This window comes from Sus scrofa, chromosome 1, assembly GCF_054392235.1.
Source record: "Sus scrofa isolate SSC_HxYL_T2T_F1_AM1 chromosome 1, Sscrofa_HxYL_maternal_Yorkshire_Landrace_v2.0, whole genome shotgun sequence".
NCBI classification, from domain to species: Eukaryota; Metazoa; Chordata; class Mammalia; order Artiodactyla; family Suidae; genus Sus; species Sus scrofa.
In genome coordinates, this window is record NC_139383.1 from 265,200,552 (window position 1) to 265,223,215 (window position 22,664).

Below are 22,664 nucleotides of genomic sequence, written 5' to 3' on the forward strand. Positions count from 1 at the left end.
ATGGTTCCTCCTCCTTGGCTCTTCAGCTTTGGCATCTGACACACTGACCCACATCCCAAGCGGCCGCACGCTCCGTTCCAGCCGCCTTGGCACGGCCTTCTGTCTTCACGGCCGCCATCAACAAGTGTTCCGCTTGGGCAGGCGGACAGGAAACCATCCCAGCCAGAGCGCTCTGTGCTCCCCGATCTACCCAGCCTGCCTGGCCCTTTCCATCGAGGTCTCCCCAGAGCCCAGGCCCTGCTCCAGAGCCCTCCACCGTCTCTGTGCTTAAACCAAGGGAGAGAAGATGATGGTTCTGGACCTGCAGGTTGCCTCCAATAAGCAACCACATTGTGTCACCGCATCCCCACCTCCAGGGCTCCTCAGGGCTCCTGCCCTGGGGCCTGCAGACTGGCCACAGAGTCGTGACTCCCGGAGCAGATGGCTCATGGGGGGATGGGCAAGATTTAAACAGGTAAAGGGAAGAAATAAATGAAGAGAACAGAGCGAAGTGAGCAAGGCATGTGAGAGCCCACAGTCAGCTGCTCATTCATTCAATCTGAAAATCCCCCCTTTTTTCTTTCTTTTTTGGTCTTTTTGCCATTTCTTGGGCCACTCCCATGGCATATGGAGGTTCCCAGGCTAGGGGTTGAATCGGAGCTGTAGCCACCGGCCTACACCAGAGCCACAGCAACTTGGGATCTGAGCTGCATCTGTGACCCACACCACAGCTCATGGCAACACCGGATCCTTAACCCACTGAGCATGGCCAGGGATCAAACCCGCAGCCTCATGGTTCCTAGTCGGGTTCATTAACCACTGAGCCACGACGGGAACTCCCAATCTACAAATACTTTTTGAGTAACAGCTGAGGTCAGGCCATTCACAGGAAGGAAAGCTCGTCACCTTGGCTCTAATGAGTGGCAAAATAAGGCTGGAACTGCCTTGTGGGACCTCTGCTCCTTGGATGGTCCCCAGGTGCATGTCCACATCTGCGTGTCCAAAGCTGACCTCATCATATTTATTTCTTCCTCTTGGATTCCCTGTCCCCATGAATGACATCACAGAAACCCAACAGCTGAAGCCCCAAATTTAGGTGACAGCCCTGCCTTCTCTCTCCCACACTCCCTGAACCCAATCCTTCCCATGGAGCCGCCCTCAGAATAGTTCCTACATCTGTCCACTGTGCTTGCTTTCTTGCTGCAATCATGGGAAGGACCTAGGACCTCTGGCCAGCCATCTACAGCAGAAAAAAAGAAAAAATTTAAAAAAATACTATCAAAAAGTATAAAATATTTAGGAATAAATTAAAAAAAAATCTTTTTAGGGCCGCACCCAAGGCATATGGAAGTTCTCAGGCTAGGGGGGTCAAATCGGAGCTGTAGCGGCTGGCCTACACCACAGCCACAGCAATGCAGGATCTGAGCCACATCTTTGACCTACACCACAGCTCATGGCAACACTGGATCCTTAACCCACTGAGCAAGGCCAAGGATTGACCCCATGTTCTCATGGATACTAGTTGGGTTCGTTTCCACTGAGCCATGATGGGAATAAATTTAACTAAAGATTTGCAAGACTTATATACTGAAAACTATAAAATATTGCTGAGAGAAATGAAAGAAGATATAAATAAATGGAAAGACATACTACATTTATCGATTGGATACAAAAGTGTTAAAATGTCAATTCTCTTTGAAGTGATCTAGTGATCAATGAAATTCCTATCAAAATCCCTATGGAAATTCCCAAGCTAGGGGTCATATTGGAGCTCCAGCTGCTGGCCTAAGCTACAGCCTCAGCAATGCCAGATCTAAGCCACATCTTCTGCCTACACTGCAGTTTACAGCAATGCCAGATCCTTAACCTGATGAGCAGGCTCAGGGATAAAACCCAGGAATACTAGTTGGTCATTACCAATGAGACACAGTAAGAACTCCCCAAATTACAATTTTATTGTTGCTGAAATGAAAAAGCTTACCCTCAAATCCATATGGAATTTCAAAGGATCCTGAATAGCCAAAACAATTTTAAAAAAAGAACAAAGTTGGAGGACGCACACTTCTCAATTTCAAAACTTATTACAAAGCTTCAGAAATCAAAACAGTGTGTCACTGGTAAAAGGATAGAAATATAGATCAATGAGAATTGAGAGCCCAGAAATAAACCCGCACATCTATAGTCAGTTGAATTTTGATAAGGGTGCCAAGACCACACAATGAGAGAAAGATGAGTCTCTTTAACAAATGTTGCTGGAACAACTGGTCTCAAAATGTAAAAGAATGAAGTTAGACCCCTTTTGATACCATATACAAAAATTAACTCAAAGACCAAAATGAAGATGCTAAAATTATAATTTTTAGAAGAAAACATAGGGTTAAATCATCATGACCTTGGGTTTGGTAATGACTCTTAGATTCAACACCACCAGCAGAAGCAACAAAAGAAAAAAGATAAGTTGGACTTCATCAAATTTAAAACTTTTGTGCATCAAAGAACACTACCTAGAAAGTGAAAAGACAACCTACACAATAGGAGAAAATGTTTACAAATAATATATCTGACGAGGATATCATACTTAGCATATGTAAAGAACTCCTAAAACTCAACAATATAACCCCATTTAAAAATGGGTAGGGGGAGCTCTTGTTGGAGTGCAGCAGGATTGGTGGTGTCTTGGGAGTGCTGGAATGCAGGTTTGATCCCTAGCCTGGCACAGTGGGTTAAGGATCTGGCGTTGCCACAACTGTGGCTTAGGTCATGACTGTGGCTCAGATCTGATATCTGGTCCCAGAGCTCCATATACCTTAGGGGAGTCAAAAATGAAAAACTCCTGGAGGGGTGTTCCCAGGTGGCACAGAGGGTTAAGGATCTGATGTCACTGCTGTAGCGAGGGTTCGATCCCTGGCCCTGGAAATTCCAGATGCCATGGGGGCAGTCAAAAAGGAAAAAAAATGCATGAGGGACTTGAATAGACATTTCTCCAAAGAATACATACAGACGGCCAACAAGCACATGAAAAGACGCTCAACATCTTCAGTTGTTAAGGAAACTCAAATCAAAACCACAATGAGAAATAATAATAAGAATGGAAAATAGCAAGTGTTAGCAAGATTTTAGAGAAACTGGAACCTTTGTACATCGCTGGTTGAGATGTAAAATGATGCAGCCTGTGTGGGAAATAGTTTAGCAGTTCCTCAAACAGATAAACACAGAGCTACTCTATGACCCAGCGATTCTACTCCTAGGAATATGTCCAAAAGAATTAAAAACAGATATTTAAAACATGTGTACACATGTCCACTTCAGTACCACTCACAAATGTGAAAAGGTAGAAACAATGCAAATGTCCATCAGCTGATGAATGGATAAACCAAATGTGTCATATTCATGCCATGGAATATTACTCAACCATGAAAAAGAGGGAAGTACCCATACAGGCTTCAACATGGAGGGACCTTGAAAAAATTAAGTGAACAAAGCCAGACACAAAAGGTCACATATTGTATATTCCATAAATATGAGATGTTGAGAATGGTCAAGTCCATGAGGACAGAAAGTGGATGAGTTGTTGCCAAGGGCAGCGGAAAGGGGAGGATGGGGCGGGGCAGTGACTGCATAATGGGTACAGGGTTTCTGTGTTAGGTGATGAAAAGGTTCTGGAACTAGATAGAGGTGATGGTTGTACAATATTGTAGATGTACAAAATGCCATTGAACGATACACTTCACAATGGTGAATTTTATGGCATGTGGGTTTTACCTCAATCAACACAAAAAAGAAGCAGGCTGGTTCAGCCTGTGGCATCTGATGATCTCAATCTTCCCATCCTGCCTCCCATCTGCACACCGGTCCCAAGCAGACGGGATCCTTCCGGCCCGGGCTTTTCGTGTTCCCACAGGCCACCCAGGCCTTCAGAGGTGGAGCCCCCGCCCCAGCCTTTTCCTGTGTGTGGGTGGTGGGGCCAGGGTGGAGGGCTCGCCTCACGTTTTGAATTCCCCACATCTCTGGGAGTGCCCATCAGAAACTGGCCAGAACTGTTGCCCTAGGTAACAATTACTTCTGCCAAAGGTGTGTGAATATTTATGACGGCGCGTATGCTTTCTGTTTACCATGTCAGCAGCACCGTTAGCATTCGTGCTGATAATAAAAACTCAATTCATAATAAAAACAAGCATTTTGTTGTGGAATTGGGTTTTAAGGCTCCTATAAAGGCTTTGCAGAGATTTATTTGAGCCTTTTTAATGTCTTGCCCCAGGGTGAGACTTCAGAGGCTTCAAACAGTTCATTTTGAAGGATTTGGTTATTAGAAAACTTTTATAGTCTCTTTAATTTAATGGGAGAAGAATAACAAACCGAATGGCCTCCATCAATGATGGGTTCCCCATATCTGGAAAGGCTTCGTATCCTAAATAGACTAAGCCGTGGGGACCGCGGTGGCTGGGAGTTGGGAGACCTGGGTTCCAGGCTACGAGGTGGCTGAATAACTGGAGGTAGGTGTTTCCTCCTCTCTGGCTCAGTCTTCTCTTTTGAACTGTCTGGGGGTTAGAATTTGACGTGGTAAGAACTTTTGATCCCATAATCCCACTCTGAGAAGTTTTCCTGAAGGGGAAGACATTCAACAAAGGCAGAAAGTTATATGCTTGAAACTTCAACATAGTCCCATCTATAAAGGCAAGAAAAGAGAAGTTAGGAGTTCCTGCCATGGCTCAGTGGTTAACGAATCTGACTAGGAACCATGAGGTTGCAGGTTCGATCCCTGACCTCGCTCAGTGGGTTAAAGATCCGGCGTTGCCGTGAGCTGTGGCGTAGGTTGCAGACGCGGCTCGGATCTGGCGTTGCTGTGGCTCTGGCATAGGCCGGTAGCTACAGCTCTGATTCGACCCCTAGCCTGGGAACCTCCATGTGCTGTGGGAGTGGCTCAAGAAAATGGCAAAAAGACAAAAAAAAAAAAAAAAAAAAAAAAAAGAGAGAGAGAGAAGTTAAAAACAAAAAACAACAACAACTAAACAAACCCATGAATTGGAAGTGGGTGACAGAATTACGGGGCAATTTATGACAGAATACCAGACTGACAATAAATATTAGTAATTGCCACGTATATGTCATCCCCCGCCCCCCGGCCCCACCCAGCACCACCGAGACTGAGAAGATGTTTATTAAAGTGGTTATTTCCAAACGATGGGATTCTGGTTGATTCTTGTTTTCTCCTTTCCGCTTTTGTGTATTTCTCAAATTTTCTATAATGAGCACATCTTACTTTTATAATCAGAAAAAACCAAATGTCATTGAAAGAGCAATTAATTTTATAAAGAATATGTGACAAAGAGGCAAATGCTTTAGTTATAATGTGAAATGAGAAGGAAATAGAACATGAAATGAATATGCAGAGCGCAACTAAGTTGAAACGGTAACAGATGAAATCCCTGAAAACCCGCTTTGCCTAATTATCAATTCATCTAATGACCAGTTCTCTGAAAATTCACCCCTCTGCCTTGAGGTGTGTTTATGTCTATTCCATTATCATATTCTTTCTCATTTTTGTCATCTTTGGACATGTTAAGTATTTGTTATCCAATTGTCTAAGGGTACTTCTGATAATTTTGTGTCTCTAAGAGTTATTTTAAACATTTGAACCATCCCTTGATTATGGGATTGTTTTTATCCTTGTGTGGGTAATTCATTCCTTTTTAATCTACTTTTGAATAATGTAAGGACTTGTTAGGATGTTTGCTAAAAATCCTTTCTTCAAAATTTAATATTTCCTGTGCACTTTTCAGTGGTACCCAGGACATTAAGTACAATGAATTATAAAGCCTCCTTTTGACTCGATCCTTCACTAGAATCCCATCACTAAGGTTATGGATCAAGCAAGATGTGGATGTCTTAAAAGATAAAAATATCATTTATGAAATACCATGATTTAATCAGTACAAACTGTCCAAAAGATGGCAAAGAAGAATAAGCTACACAGATGGATTTAACACAGCATCAAAACATAGGTGAATTCATCTTAGGGAATGGCTGTCAATGAATTGATATAAAACCCAAGGGAAATTGCAATAAAAATAACAGGAACAGTAATAATAATAATAATAATAATAATGCTGTATCAAGGTGGTAGAATTTGGGTGTTTTTAATGAAAATTCTTCTTAATTTTGACGATGTTTCCTCTCTCCCTTCCCCTCTGTCTGAAAGAAGGCATTTGATTTTAATTTTTCGTTCAGCAATGTGGTTTCATTGAAAACACTGACGATCAGAGAAGATCAGAACTTAGGACAAGTTTTGTGTTCACTTAAGCCATGTCTGGTGTGAAAGGAAAGAGGTCAATTGTTATTCATGGTCCTTGCTACATTCTCAAGAGGGGGGCATTCTGGTTTGGGGAGCGAAGGTAGTCACTTTGCTGAGTGGGGTGACAATATAAGGAATGAGAATTTTGGAAGGGCTGCAACAAAGTTAAATGGGCCTGCATAAGAAAGGGAAAGAGGTTAAGAGCATAGGAGTCAGGTGGGTAGAGTCAGATGCTGAGAAGACAGAGAGGGAAGGAAAGTGTCCAGGGAAACAGCAGCCCTTCCTAGTCGATCATGACACCGTAGGACTTGGGATGGGGGGTGTCTGATGGGGATTTGTTAAGCTGTCTGCAGCAGACTGTGGAGCAAACACTGTCACTCTTTCTCCCACGGAATCACCAGCAATGTCTGCTTGGCTCACATTGGAGTAAGTGGAATTTTTAATGATAAACCTTGTACTTTTGGGTCTTACCTCAAGATTGGCCTGGTGCCAAAATCAGTTTTCTTTTCTGTCTTTCTTTTTTTTTTTTTTGTCTTTTTGTTTGCCTTTTCTAGGGCCACACCTGCAGTATATGGAGGTTCCCAGGCTAGGGGTCTAATCAGAGCTACAGCTGCCGGCCTACACCACAGCCACAGCAGCGTGGGATCCGAGCTGCGTCTGTGACCTACACCATAGCTCAGGGCAACGCCGGATTCTTAACCCACTGAGCAAGGCCAGGGATCGAACCTGCAACCTCATGGTTCCTAGTTGGATTCGTTAACCACTGCGCCATGACGGGAACTCCCCAAATCAGTTTTCTATAAGAGCAGGCGACTTACAAATTACATCCAGCTCTATGAACAGCTGCATGTGAACAGACCAAAAAGGAGAAAGGAGGGAAGAAATGGGGGAGAAAGGGGGAAAAGAAAGAAATAATTTTATTTATTTATTTTTATTTATTTATTTATTTTGTCTTTTTGCCATTTCTTGGGCCGCTCCCGCAGCATATGGAGGTTCCCAGGCTAGGGGTCGAATCAGAGCTGTAGCCACTGGCCTACAGAGCCACAGCAACTCGGGATCTGAGCCGCGTCTGCAACCTACGCCACAGCTCACGGCAACACCGGATCGTTAACCCACTGAGCAAGGCCAGGGACCCAACCCGCAATCTCATGGTTCCTGGTCGGATTTGTTAACCACTGCGCCACAACGGGAACTCCAGAAATAATTTTATAGGAAAAACTGTATACTGTCCATGCTAGTTTAAAAGTGAAAGTATTAAATTTAACGATATTTAAATTTAACAGCAGAGAAGGAAATAGGATGGAACTTCAGAGGAACGTTTCTTCAATACAAGAGATACTGATTGCTAAAGAGTCTTCTCAAGTTAAGAGATGAAAGGTATAAAAAACTTTAAGTGGTCAGAAATTTGTTATTTTCTTTTAATTAAATCTGATCAAAAAAATCTGACAGTCTTTGCTGTCGATGTCAATTTAATTTGTTTATATTTATTCGATTCCTGGTTTTTGGATTTATTTACATCCTTTCCCCCCCATTTTTTATCCTTTTTCTTTTGTTTTCTTTCCTGCCTTTGTGCTGTAAAGTTTTTTATATATTGTCCCTGCTTCTGCTCCTGATGATTAGGAAACACAGATTTTTTTGGTCTTTTTTAGGGCCGAACCCACAGCATACAGAGGTTCCCAGGCTAGGGGTCTAATCGGAGTTGTAGCCACCGGCCTATGCCAGAGCCACAGCCAAGTGGGATCTGAGCTGCGTCTGTGACCCACATCGCAGCTCAATGGCAATGCTGGATCCTTAACCCACTGTGCAAGGCCAGGGATAGAACCTGAAACCTCATGGTTCCTAGTCAGATTTGTTAACCACTGAGCCACGATGGGAACTCCTCACTTCTGTTTAAATATACAAGAAATGGTGTGAAGATTATTATGCAGAAAATAGTTCATTAAATTTGCTAGCATATTTTACCAATTTCTGTGTTTATCATTTTCTTTGAATTCTTCTCTTTGATTTCAAACTTCTTGACGCAAAGATCAATGGACAGAAAATGATACATCTGGGGGAAAACACCTGTATTCTGCTCTTCCTCTGGAATGATAGTTGGGCTAAGTATAGAAATCTAGGGATTGGTAGCCATTTTCCTCGGTGCTGTGTGAGCTTTGAGCCAGGTCAAATAAAGGTAGCCTTTTAAGTGGGATCTTTTAGGCAACCACCAGGCAGGTGAAATGAAGACAGTTCTCTGGGATTTGAAGAAGCATCAACCCTGTTCTGCTACTGGTGACTGTTAGGCTGATGACCATAAGCTGTTGATTATCAAGGCTACTGTGGAGCTGCAGAGCATGAGATGGGACTAGGGCAAATGAAAGTGCCACAGCATTTGCCTTATCAAGATTAAGCTGTTTTTCCTCAAGAGAGACTCAGGGTGCTGTAAGCTTTTGATTAACTCCCAGACTTCTAAAAATATTGATTGTGAAAATTTCTGTTAGTCTCCTTATTGCTTTTATGGAGTGGAAAACTTTTGGAAGACCCAACTCTGCCATTTTCACTGATATCACTTTTTCATACATTATAAACATTTTAGTTCACAGGTTCATCTTGAGTAGGAGCTCTCTCTCTGTCCCAGCACTCCTCCATGCCCAGCCATTGTGAGGGTATCTCCACGCTACCCCTTGAGACCCTTAGTTCAGAAGGATCTCTTTACATTAGCAGCCTGGGGCTCTAGTCCAGTGATGACACTGGGGATGTTCAGATACTTCCACTGAGTCAGCAGCTTGATTGAGATCCTGGTTGTAGGGCTCCTCTTCCCCCGGCTCCCTGAGCTTGCAGTGTCATATGAGATGTAGTTTGTGGAAGCTGTCAGTAGACTCTTTCAGCTTCCTTTCAAGAGGAGAGGGTGCCCATTCAAACTCCTGGTGTGGAGCAAAGAACCTGGCTCTGGAACCCCTCTTAGGTTGGAGGCTGTTACTTCCTCTTACATTCTAGGATCCAAATTCTCACCCCCTCTGCTTGCTTCCCAACCTGGAGCCTCCAGGCTCATTGTGACAGGCTCCCTCTTCCAACTTTCCATTTCTGGTCCATGGAGATGCTACTTTTTTTTTTTTTAAGAGCCACACCCAAGGCACATAGATGTTCCCAGGCTAGGGATTGAATAGGAATTGCACCTGTTGGCCTACACCACAGCAGCAGCAATGCCAGATCCAAGATGCACCTGCAATCTACAGCACAGCTCATGTCAATGATGATCCTAAACCCACTAAGTGAGGACAGGGATCAAACCTGTGTCTTCCTGGATTCTAGTCAGGTTTGTTACTGCTGAGCCATGACAGGAACTCCAGATGCTACTCCTGATTTGAGTGTGATAAAAAAAAATATATATATATATGTATATATTTGGGGGCCATGATATTTTGGGCCATGCCCATGGTATGTGGAGGTTTCCAGGTCATGCATCAAACCCATACCACAGCAGTGACCTGAGCCACAGCAGTGACAACACCAGATCCTCAACCACCTAGGCCATCAGGGAACTCCAAGTTTCCCTCTTATAATTTACTTATATTTGCTGTGTGTTTGGAGCAAGAGGGCTAGAGGTCATGAGGGTAGACAAGGCACGGGTGAGCAGTGTCTTCTTGACTATACAGTGTATAAGATCTGCCATCACTGAAAATTGCAAGCTATTTTCAACCTGAGAAAGTTATCTATTGACTCTCTGCCCTGATATATGAAGAAAGTAGCTTAAAATGATTTAAAAAGACAATACATACCTGTGGCACGCTGGCATAAGGCAGGTAGTATTGAGTCTGTTTCTCTGACAAAACCACTGCTGCTGCTCTCAAAAATAAATACGCCGAGCATATATCTTGATTTTGCTTTCTAGAAAAACACAGAAATAAGGCACCAATCATCATAACAAGGATTTTTTTTTTCCTTTTCTTTTGTCAAGCGTGTTTTATGAGAGTGAAGTGGCTCTGTGGAGGAGAGCAATCATTCCCAGAAAATTCATGATTCCATCCAATTATATTTGTAGGCATATATACAAGCCTGGATGAAAAAACACATAATGTCCAATTGAGTAAAACGTCACTAACTGGAAGTTTAAGGAATAGATCAGCCTGATCCAATTGGACCGAATGTTAGGGAACTTCCACAAGGTGCAATTTGTAATCCTAGGCATTGCACGGATAACAGAAGTGAAAGAACACCACTCCTGTTCTCCACGAGAGGGGGAAGGGAACTTCATAACTCGAGGGCACGCACTGTGATCCATGCTTACGACCTCCACCAAAGTTGTTGAGAGCAGGACCAAGGATCCGATGCCTCCAATGATACCTGAATGTTTAAGAATAAACATCGCCATATTGTCAGAGGCCCAATGATGGGGAAACCATTAATGGCTTTATGTGAAATTTTCTCATTGGCTTTTTATGGATCAACTTAATGTTCTAGAGATGGAAATAATAATAATCAATTGACTAGGCACATAGTTCTGAAGGGTGCAGAGATTCAGTTATTTTAGTGCTGCTAGCTAGAAGGGCTGCAGCCATAATTCCAGAGAAATTTCTTTCTAGCGAATAGGTGAAATCAAGCCTCCTCTTCAGTCCGTGGGTTCTCTCTCATTAAGGGGGATCTTGGAGAAGAGGGTGAGATGGGGCAGGTGGGCAATTCCAGCTTGGGGACCAGAAGACCAGCAACGGAGGCTCTAAGCTGGCTCTTCCAGCTCCCTGCATATTAAGGCAGGTGTTGCCTTTACCACCCTGCCATTCGCCTGTCTAAACACTTCCATGACATTCCATTGCCTTCAGCATAAAGTGCAAATTCCGTAGCCTTCATAAAAGGCCCTGCATGCTCTGGATCCCGCCAGCCTCTCCTGCTTTCTCTCTCACCACTCTTCTTCCACCGCAGACTTGGCCCCAGCCATAGAAGGTACGTGCATGCCTGTATCTGTGCTCTTCCCTCCTCCAAAAAACCTTCTCCCACATAATGGTAATATGCAGCTAGGATTGATTCAGATCATTCTGGCAACATATGAAGAGACCAAATAACAGTGGTTTACATAAGGGTTAATACCTTTCCCACCTAAACACCCTAGTTTGTCTAGAGAGTCTGCTTTACAAAGTTGTCTGTGGTGTAGATTCCTTCTCGAGTGTTCTACATCCTGAGGACACATCCTTTGTCACTGTTATGTGAGGAAAGGCTTCCAGGAGGGAGGGCAGGGATGAGGCCTCCAACATGGAGAAGACAGGTGAGCAAGAAAGACCCCCTTTCAAAGGCCTGAGCCAGAAGGTGCACACCTGACTTTCATTCACATCCCCTTATGATACTGACTCACATGGTCACATTTGGCTGCAAGGGAGCCAGGGAAGTGTCGTCTTCATTCTGGGAAGGCTCTATTATCCTGCGAGAGAAAGGGAGATGTGATCCCGGGGGGATGGTTGGATAGGGATAATGGCTGTGTGAACAGAAAGACCATCCAGGGCAGATGAAGACAAAGACTTGATCACTCCGGGGGGGGGGGAGAAGATGACATTAAAGATGGACAAATGGCAAGGAATGCTGAGGAAATGAGACGTAGGAGCCAGGTTGCAAGGAACTGGAAAATGTTCCCAGCACCCATACTTTTACGCGTGTAAATCTTCCTGTCCAAAATGCTCTAACAGCTCTCGCCTCATCTCCTGAGGCTTAATTCTTGCCTGATGTCCTCATGGAAGCCTCTGCTGGTAACCTGCCTCTTTCTCAGGCATAAATGGAAAACCTCCTCTCTGGGCGACGAACTGGGCCAAAATGACTACAATAATCTTTTATTGATGCCTATGATAAGCAGATACTTTATATACATAGCTCATTTTCTTTCCACCACGACCTTAGGGGAAATAAGAGGCTCAATAAAAAATGCTTCCTTCTTTCCCTTCCAAAACGAGGACCCATTGAGAAACAAGACCCAGGAGACAGGCCAATAGAGACCAAGGTTAGCTTTTTACTCATAAACGGGCTTCATACCTGCGGTCAAAGGATTTGCTAAGAATCTTCGCTATACTCCAGTTTTCCAACTTAGACCTCAGAACAGCCTACCTGGGGTGAGTTTGGGCTTCAGAGTCACCTACTTACTTACTGCCCTGCACTGTCGTGGAACACAGGAGGACCTAAAGAAGGGGACAGCCCCAGTCGACCACCTTTTAAATAAATTAGCTCCACCCACTGAGAACCTGGTCCAAAGTCTATTGCTCCACATCTGGCAACTCCTTCCTCTTCTGCAGGTAGAAGAGGAAGGGGTTGGGCAAGACGCCAGCGTGTTACTCCCCCGGTGTTCCCTGCCATGGAAGTGCAGTCGGAGGAATGAGGTTTCCGCCATAACAATCCCTAACCAGAGGAATTGTTTTGCCCGCATTGTAGACCAGGAAGCCAGGACTCTGAGAAATACCATGAGTTGCTAGGGTCACCCGTGTATTAGGTGGCGGAGCATTTTGGAATCAAGTCTGTGCGGTTCCAAACTCGGGCTTTTAGCCACTAACTCTAGCAGCTTGTCAGATCTTTGAAGGGGGCATTGCAATAAAATAGCTCCACATTTCCAGCAGCGGCTAACAACGTCTTTATTAAAAGACTCATGGCAGGGTTTCGTGGAACACCCTGGGGGTTCTGGTCCAGTTTGTTTTGCTTCTTTGTCTGTGTTCAGCCAAATTTCTCGACCAGGATAATTTCCCAGGAGCAAGAACCAGTGATGCTGCCTGGGGACCTTTTCGACTCTGGATGTTCCTTTGTTGGGTTTATAGTTTAAGGCTCTTTGTTGTGCTTTTTTGGAAACCCATCTTCTCCCTTAAGCCTTTAGTACCCGGGTGGGTGTGGAAGAGATTCACCCAAGGGCAGAGAGGGATTAAGGACCATGAGTGATCCAGGCTGGTGGTTTATGTGGTAACCCTTCAAAATAATGTCCTTAAATATTTGCCTCACATCTATTTCAAGAGGGGAAGAGAGACCTGCTTTACATTAATAGAAATTGTACAGGAAAAGAAATCTACCAAATAATTTGCCTCCTCAGGCCGAAGGAATATCAAATTCTGAAAAATACCTGCCCAGCGTTCCAAACAGCCCCCACTTTTGCATGGTGCAAATACTCTCTTCAGTTTTCTTTTGCATTGGGCTGAACTACAACTTTTTGGTAGGTATATTAAAGAGTTTTTTATTTAGATAATGAAATAAGCTGTTTGTGTCTGGTAACCAGCCTGACTTTGTGGAAAGGATTTTTCCAGAATCGCAGGCCACCAAGACCTGTCCACCGAAGACAGGGCTATCCTTGGGAGGAACGTTTTATTTTTATATTCCACTGGAGGGCGCTGTCTACTTTGATGGAAGTGGAATGCATTGCAACAATTTATCCTAGTGATCCTTTAGCTTCCCTCGCGGATTTGTGCCCTGGGCAGTTGTCCAGCTGTCCACTCCTCAATCTGGCTTTCCCAAGTCCCACAGAGCAGCAGTGTCAGGGTTTAGATGAGACCCCGGTCAGTCTGATTCCTACTGGGGTAGCCTCTGCACTCAGACTTCTCATCACCCCTGATAAAAATGCCAGGGCTCACCCCAGTCTCAACCCATATGTGTGTATCTCACATGTTCCCAGACTGTCTGTGATTTAGTTTCCTTGATTTTGCATCCCTTGCCTTTGAGAAAACATAAACTCGGCATCTCTCACCTGCTTCCTGGATCATTTCTAACTTCTGGGTAGGGAGCATGGCTCCCCAAGTTGTTGGCACGTGGATGTAGGGTACAGCCTCTCCCACTGGAATGTGGGAGTGAATCAACTGGGCATCTCATGAAAATGCAGATTTTGATTCTGAAGGTTTGGGGGGTGGAGCCTGAGATTCCACATTTCCGAAAAGCCCCGAGTGATGTCAACTGTTCATTGACCTCCCACATTTCAAAGAGCACAATTTTACCTACTGGTCCTATCCAGGAGTTTCCCCACTTGGTTTTGCATATGGGGGTGTAGCTGTGGAAACCCAAGGATGTGGGCTGATTAATATCTTTTTTTTTTTTTTTTTTTTTTTTTGCTTTTTGTGGCTGCACCCGAGGCATATGGAGATTCCCAGGCTAGGGGTTGAATCGGAGCCACAGCTGCCAGTCTACACCACAGCCACAACAATGGGGGATCTAAGCCTCGCCTGTGACCTACATCACAGTTCACAGCAATGCCGGGTCCCCAACCCACTGAGCGAGGCCAGGGCTAGAACCCGCATCCTCATGGATCATAGTCAGATTCGTTTCCAATGAGCCACAACAGGAACTCCAAGGCTGATCAATATCTATTTAGAGTTTTACCTCTTAGTTTTTATAAATTGTCTCTGTAGGGCTCCTCTCCCTGGCTTTGTTCCATCTCTTTCTTTTTCCCCAGTTAGACAATCACGAGTCAGTGCGTTGATGTCTATGTCTGCCACATCTGTCCTGCGAGTTGTCTTTCACTTCACACAAAGTAATTTCTTTTTCTTTTTTCCTTTTTTTTTTTTTTTTTTTTTTTTTTTTTGGCTTTTGTCCTTATAGGGCTGCATCTGTGGCATATGGAGGTTCCCAGGCTAGGGGTCTAATTGGAGCATTGCTGCTGGCCTACGCCACAGCAACACCAGATCTTCAATCCACTGAGGGAGGCCAGGGATTGAACCCACAATCTCATGGTTCCTAGTCGGACGGGCCAACCACTGCGCCACGACGGGAACTCCTCTTTTATTTTCTTGAATCTCCCTTTTCATTGAGAACCAAAATACAATGAATGATACAATAATGGTAATGACAGACCTCACATGTGCATAAAGCCCTTTAATACCCACTGGACAGTCTAGGTAGAGGCTATGGACCAGGGCTTCAGAGTCTGCCTGCTTGCATTCCAATCCTGCCTCTGCTACTTTCTAGCTGAGTGGCCTTGGGTAAGTTACTTAACCTCTCTGTGCTTCAGTTTCCTCGTTTGCAAAATGTGGCTAATGATGCTTCATAAATCTTTGTGAAGATAAAAGGAGATAATGTGTGTTCAGTGAGGCACTTGGATTAGTCCTGACACATAGTAGGCCCTCAGTAATCAGTGACATTTATAATCCCTAGTTCTTTGGGGAAGGTAGGGAACGAGAGGCCCAACAGGGAGAAATGACTTGCATTCAAGATTCCACAGCAAGATGGGTGGGGATTAGATATGACTCCGGCTCCAGTGCCCATAGCACCCCCACCACACTTCCAAATGTGGAGTTTTATCGCCATCAATTCCTAGCCCCGAGTGTGACTGTTTTCCCAGCATCCTGCTGATCTTTTGTTCTCTCTTTCCTTATAAATGGAGCACTTCCAGCTGGAGTGATTCATGGATCTGGGACCGCATGGCTCCCATTAACTTCGAGGAAAGTCATAAGGCAAAACCCACATCAATCAAGCCTCCAAATTACTCATCCATCTTTACAGGTGACGCATGGATTAAGATGAACAGGGAGTGAAGCAGGTATCATACAATAACTATGTAGATTTATGGAAATCACATAAGAGCTTACATCAAGTTCCCAAATTGATGCTTCCTTTGTTTTCACAGCAAGGTTGAACTTCAGGGATAAGAGATGGGATGGCACAGTAGAACAACCTTGAAACCTGAGGTCCACGAGGCTGGGACTCCCAGCTTCACTACTAACTAGACTTGTGATCTTGAGCAAGCCTTCTAACCCCTTTAGACTCTGTTTTCTCATTGTATTATTCACCCTTGCAACAAATTAAGCAGTTTGTTATGATCCTCATTTTATAGGTGTGAAAACTGAGGCTTAGGGAGGTTAAGTGACTTGCCCAAGGTGACATGATCACCAAGAGATAAAGCGGGGCTTCAACCTCCTGTATTTGAGTCCAGAAACCTATGTCCTTGCACTACTCTATCTCATAAATGAGATGATGGGTCTAAAAGCAGCAGACACTGAGTAGGAGTTTACTAAACATTTACCAAATCTGAACCTTGAGGAGAAAACTCATGTCTTATTCTCCATTGTAGCTTTGTACCGAGTAGGTTCTCAGTTGATGAGTTGGGTTGCATTATTCCCCCCCTGGAAATGGTTCTGTTTTTATTTAATGATTTGCTTAGATGCATTTTAATATGCAGACCACAATGCTTCTTGTACAATATCTTCTGGACTGCGAGGCGCGGGGCATTCATTATTTTATGAGACGCATATGTCATGCATAGCACAAGCCCTTTTCTTAAACCAACACAACATGCAAATAGAAATTTCATGTAAAATCACATTCAGACAGTCTCAAAGTAGAAACAGATGTCTGAAAAATATGAACGCCAGGCTTATTAAATATTTTATCATCAAATATTTCATACATTTCAAAAATGTCATCTGTGAAAACACAGAAATACTGCCTCAGGAGAACCAAAATATTTAATCACTTTCAAGAAATTCTTAAAAATAAGTCTTCACCTCAGAACTATTCCAGGCAGAGAACAAATTTCCAGGTGCTGCAAGCTATATTTATTATATTTTCATCAAAATCAGTAACCTAGTTGAAGGAGATACAGTAATCAGTAAGGTCATTATTAGGTAAGATAATGACTTCTGAATGAATTCTCTCATTAATCTCATTACAAAATGGTAATGGTACCTGACTAATCATGCCGGAGGGGAGAGCAGTGTTGAATCAGAGCAAAATTAAGGCTGTAATCACAGAGCTGCTCTCGCCATTTCTTCATGAAACTTTTTTTCAGGGTTTGGGGACTGGCTTGGAGTTCCTCTGACCCGCTGGAGTGCTGAACTGAAGGCTGGGGCATCTGATGTTTCAAGGGGTCGGGGTGGCGGCGGCAGGGAGAGCCGTGGGCAGCAGCAGCTGCGAGAACTGGTCTCTTCCTGCTTCTGTTCCCTACTTCCTGTGTGACCTTGGAAAGGTCACGCCCGGCTCTGGGCTCCGTTTCTGGTTTCCCTGACTGAATCTTCTGCTCTCACCCTCGTCCCTTAAGCATGCAAGGCAGCTTACATCATGCCTACAATGGCAGCCCATCTCACCCTGAGAAGGTTCTGGATCCTTGTGTGAACCACCCACCCTGCATGCTCTGCCGCCACTGCCTTTCTGACCTTATCTCCCACCGTCCTCCCTGTCACTTTTGCGTTCCAGCCACCCTGACCTCCTTGTGGCTGCTTCTGTCAGAACCATCCCTGCCCCTCCCCCCCCACATCCGCAAGACTCACCCCTCACCTCTTCCAAGTCTTTGCTCCAATGTCGCCTTTTCAATAATGCCTGCCCAGACCACAATACTGATGCTGCAGTCTCTCCATCAGCACCCCAATCTACAGTTTCTCTCCCCATCCTTATCGCTTTCTAACACGCTATATAATTTATTAGGTTCTTGCTCATCTCCCTACCCCCGCTGCCCTCACTGAGATGTAAGTTCCATAGGGACTAGGAATATGTATGCCTGGCACACAGCAGATGTGCGAGAACTCGGATGAATATGGAATTTTTCACATGCCTGTGGGTTCCCAACCTTGCTGGACCCTCAGAGAGTGTGAGATGGAAAACCAAGGATGACCAAGTGTAGGCTCACTGCAGTGGTGCCGCTCTGGTGTGAAGCTGGCTTTGCTTTTCGGTCCTGTGAGAAATCTGAGCTGCATCGAGTCCCTTTCTGTCCCTGAGGACTGGCCTGAGAACACATATGCTGGGTGGGTGGCAGCGTCTGGAGTCAGAGGAGCCTCAACGGCCAGGAGAGATGAGCCAAAGTGAGAAGATGGAATTGACAGGAGATGGAAGGATGCCCTGTCCCGAGTTCTGGTCCCAGTGAAGGGATCCAGGGTCAAGGTGACAGGGCTCCACAGTAGCAGGCATGCAAAGACCTCGGGAGTCTCAGCAGATGGGGATTTGGGATGTTTTGACAGACTCTTCATGGTGGAGGTAGGGCAGGTGGCAATCTCGCCGTAACCCTCACTGGTCAAACCCCTCAGAAACAGGTTAGGAAGGTGATCTCCCTCTGTGCACACTGGCGCCAGAGAGAGAATCTGGAACATGCTGGGGACTCACAAATGCTCAGTGAGTGTGTAAAGGGCTCTGAATTAAGGCTTGAATATGTCTGTTTCTGTGTGTCCCATTTTATGGTGGGGGGAGGCAATAATAAACCGTCCAGGGCTAACAAGAAGTCTGGAAGGCATACCACTTAAGGAGTATGTTGAAAAATAGGGATGTTTAATCTGAACAGAAGGCAGGAGGAAAATAATCCCGGTCTTCCATAGCTCGGGACCAGCATGTAAAAGCTGGGTTACTTTTATATGGCTTGGCAGGGCTGGGAGATAGGGGGCCCAAGTGCTGTCAGATACCCCCCTCAAGTCCATAGCAACATTACTCACTGAGTGTAGACACCCTCCCATAGAGCCAGAATAAGCCTCAAAATTCTTGTCAACACTGTACCTCAAACTCTCTCCACCAATTGAATGGAGGAGACATGTAAGATAAAATATATTTGTGAAACTTTGTTCAGAACACAGGGCTAGGCCAATGGAAAGCCCATTAGTATTAAGAAAACCCACTTTTTAAAAAAAAATTTGTTTTTTAATTTCATTTTTTATTACTCAATGAATTTATTACATTTATAGTCATACAATGATCATCACAATCCAATTTCATAGGATTTCCAACCCACAACCCCAGCGCATCCACTCCCCCTCCCAAGAAAACCCACTTTTTTATAAGCAAAGGTAGAGTAAATTTCTCTGGGGACAGTGAGTTTCTCGTCACTGCTCAAGAAGGGACTACTTCTTTCTTTCCCATAATGACGTCCAGTGGCAAGCAAAGCATCCACTGGTATGTGGTGGATGCATTTCCAGGTTGAAAGTTCAGACCCTAAGTTCCATCAGACAGAGCCTCTTTGGAGCCAAGGATTAGAAAAAATTATAATTATGTGACGTGATAGAAGTGGTAGCTATCATATTGCTAACACTTATTGTTGTCCTGTAACTCCCCATCCGTTATCAGTGCCCGTTATTACTTCAGGGGGGAGGCATAGGTACCATCTAGAGTCTAGACCAAAACAGCTATTCTCTAACTTTAGGTCAAGTAAGGTTTTTGAAGCCATAGCGAGGCTGCCATATTGCCATAGAAATGTATCAAATCAACCTTACACGTACACAATGTTTTATGTCCATTAAAACCCAATTTAAAAAAAAGAAAAGTGACTGGTGCTTCAATAGGAGGGGCAAGTCACCTCGATACAGAGGATGGTGCCCTGGAAATGCTTTGTGGTTGTTCCTAGGAAGTTCCGCCATTTTCTCCTGCTAATTAAGTTCCTACTTGAATGGCTCTAGCTGGTATTACACTGCCTGCATTTTAGCCCCAATACTATTTAATCTCCAGATTCAGGGGTTCATCCTATAGCCCTCCCTGCTATATCGCCTCCCTGTGGGCACCACTGGTGAGCTTACAGCCCAGTACCTTCTGCTGTGTTCCCTTCCAGGGCATGGGAACTTCTAGCTCCCCTATGTGATATGCTGAGAGAACTGAGCTCTCTCTCTGCCTAATCATCTCACATCAGAATTCCTTGCAGCTACCTATGTTGACTGAGGGTTGCCCTATAAGCATGTTGCCTCCCAGAGCTACAAAAGGTAAGACATGCCTACATGCAGTTTGCTTCAGCTTTCAATCCATAGCATGTTGGATCTTTATAATACCACCTATTCCCTCCCATCCTCCATTCTGGGGATTACACGCTGAAGTAGGGGTCTGGACGTCTGAATCTCTCCTTCATATAGTTTCTCTTCTCTCCTCTTCTTTCCTCCCTTTCCCTTTTCTCTCTGATGGGAATTTACCTTATCTATACTCATCATCTTTCCTGTAATATGGCTTTATGTAAAAATTCATAATTGGACACTTCCAGGCTCTGTTTTTTGACAGTAAAGAAGCATTTGGCATTTAAAAACTTTAATTTTTCTCAACAAGGCCTATCTTTCAAGGCCTTGCTCTGGCCTCAAAAACCTAACTTGACTTAAAGTTGGACAATGACTGTTTTGGTCTAGACTCTAGAAGGTACCTACGCCTCCCCCCTGAAGTAATAAAGAGTGTTGATAATGGATGGGGAGTTACAGGACAACAGGACTCACAGATAAGGAAAAACACATGATTTTCAGTCTTAAAAAGTTATTTTTCTACGGAATAACCAGAATACACAAAAGAGGGAGTTCCCTGATCGTCTGGTGTTTAGGATTTGACGCTGTCACTGCTGTGGCCTGTGTTCAGTCCCAAGTCTTGGAACTGAGATTCCACGTCAAGCTTCTACATGCTGTGCCCCCCCCCCATACCCCCACCAAAAAAAGCAGAACACACAAAAGATTTGCATTCAAGGGTATTCGTTTTTCTTTTTTGGCCACCCCCACTGCCTATGGAAGTTCTCAGGCCAGCAATCAAATCTAAGACAGAGCAACCTGTGTCACAGGTTGGATCTTTAATCCACCACCTTAGGCCAGGGATCAAACTGGCACCTCTGCAGAGAAAAGCCAGATCATTAATCCACTGTGCCACAATGGGAACTCCCAAGGGTGTTTGTTATAGAATTCTTTTTTTTTTTTTTTTTTTTTTTTTTTGGTCTTTTTAGGGCCACACCTGCAGCCTGTGGAGGTTCCCAGGCTAGGAGTCCAATCAGAGCTGTAGCCGCCGACCTACGCCAGAGCCACAGCAACGTGGGATCTGAGCCATTTCTGGAACCTACACCACAGCTCACGGCCATGCCAGATCCTTAACCCACTGAGTGAGACCAGGGATCGAACCCTCAACCTCATGGTTCTTTAGTCGGATTTGTTAACCACTGAGCCACGACAGGAAGTCTGGTTATAGAATTCTTTATAATCTTAAAAACTGTTAATGAATTAACATGTCCAACGAAAGAGGATTAGTTAAATTGTGATTTTAAATGCTATCATAGAAGATCACTCACATGGGTAAAATTTTATATTATTAGATGAAGAAAGCATATTACAAAATGGCATATTCAATATGATTACTTTTTTTAAAAAGTATATAACTGTCTATCTCTGGATGGTAAAATGAGTGATTTTTATTTTCTTCTTTGTGCCCTTTCATATTTTCTAAATTACTAGCAAACATGTGTTAGTTTTGTGATCAGAAATAAATGAACAGTATATGCTTTGTTTGCTTTTGTTTGTTTTAGGGGAGGAAGAAAATGCAGATAATCCCTTGATGGGGATGATGAGGCAGCTTTAAGGGCTGGAGTGAGGATGCTGGGAGCTTTTTAGCTTCTTCAAGTCTAAGATACTCTGTTCTGTTATCTGCCCAATCTTGGCCTTTGGCCCAGCAGTGTGATGAGAGAGTGGCAGTGTCCTGCCCAGGCTTGGTGGCTCCCCAAGCCCTTGGACAATGGCCAGTGCCCCAAGCAGCACAGAAAGGGCCTACTCCCTATGAAGCCTTCCCATCATAGAAACACTCCATTTATTAAAGAACCATGGTGCCAAGAGAGCTTTTGCCTACACTCAAACCTTGAGTACACTGGAGTTTCAATCTTTTATGAAATAGCTTTTCATTTTCCCCCTCTCTTCTAAGGGTTATTATAAGCCACTGAGTGGTTCTTTGTACATAAATTTTTTATCTTGTTACGGTTTTTTTTTTTTTCCACTTGACCAATGCTCAATTCATAAATAAAACATCAAAAATTTGCTCCAATTCCTTCTGTAGGCTTTGATTGTTTGTGTTTATTTTAGTAGGGTCCCCCACTGGGGAGGAAGAAAGCAGTGAACACGTCACTATCTGACCATGCCCTTCACCTCATACCAACTTTCCATGGCTTCCTCCTACCAACCAGGGAGAGCCCATACTTTCCAGCATGGCACTCCAGGCCTGCCTTGCCTTGGCCCAGCCATCCTTTCCAGCTCAGTTCCTCTTCTCGTTTTTTCCACCTCCCAAAGCCAGGAACCATTGCTATTCCAGAACACACTCCACTTTCCAATCTTCCTGCTTCTGCTCACCCTATGTCCTCTGTTGGGAATGCTCGGAAAAGACTTGGAGGGATTTCAAGTTAACGTTTTCTATATGGGTCTCTCTGAGTTGTGATCATTAACTTTGCCTGGTTTCTTTGCAGCTAAGGCTGCCGCTTAACTTACTCTGGCCTTGAGGTCAGCAGCTCTGGGTTTGAGTTGCCCGTTGTGATGCTAGTCAAGAGTTAGTAGCTTCATTTATTTATTCACAAAATGGAGAGAGTAAGGCCCACTTGACAGGGAGGTTATGAGAATTGAATACAATGACATACGTAAAAGTGCTGAGCAGCAGGCCTGGCATATAGTAGGTCTTCAGTAACCACGAAATCTGAGTCTTAGGCAATATTTATACCTTTTTTTTTTTTTTTTTTTTTTTTGGTCGTTTTGCAATTTCTTGGGCCGCTCCCGCAGCATATGTAAGTTTCCAGGCT

General features: G+C 44.2%; 1 long non-coding RNA gene across 1 annotated transcript; it reads right to left on the reverse strand.

The window, feature by feature from the left end:
- Positions 1-1,916: 1,916 nt before the first annotated feature.
- LOC110257083 (uncharacterized) lies at positions 1,917-17,137 on the reverse strand. Its single transcript, XR_002339311.2, has 3 exons — positions 16,874-17,137; positions 10,030-10,138; positions 1,917-4,581 (listed from the first exon to the last, which is right to left on the reverse strand). It is a non-coding gene; the product is annotated as an uncharacterized LOC110257083 (long non-coding RNA).
- Positions 17,138-22,664: the final 5,527 nt, after the last annotated feature.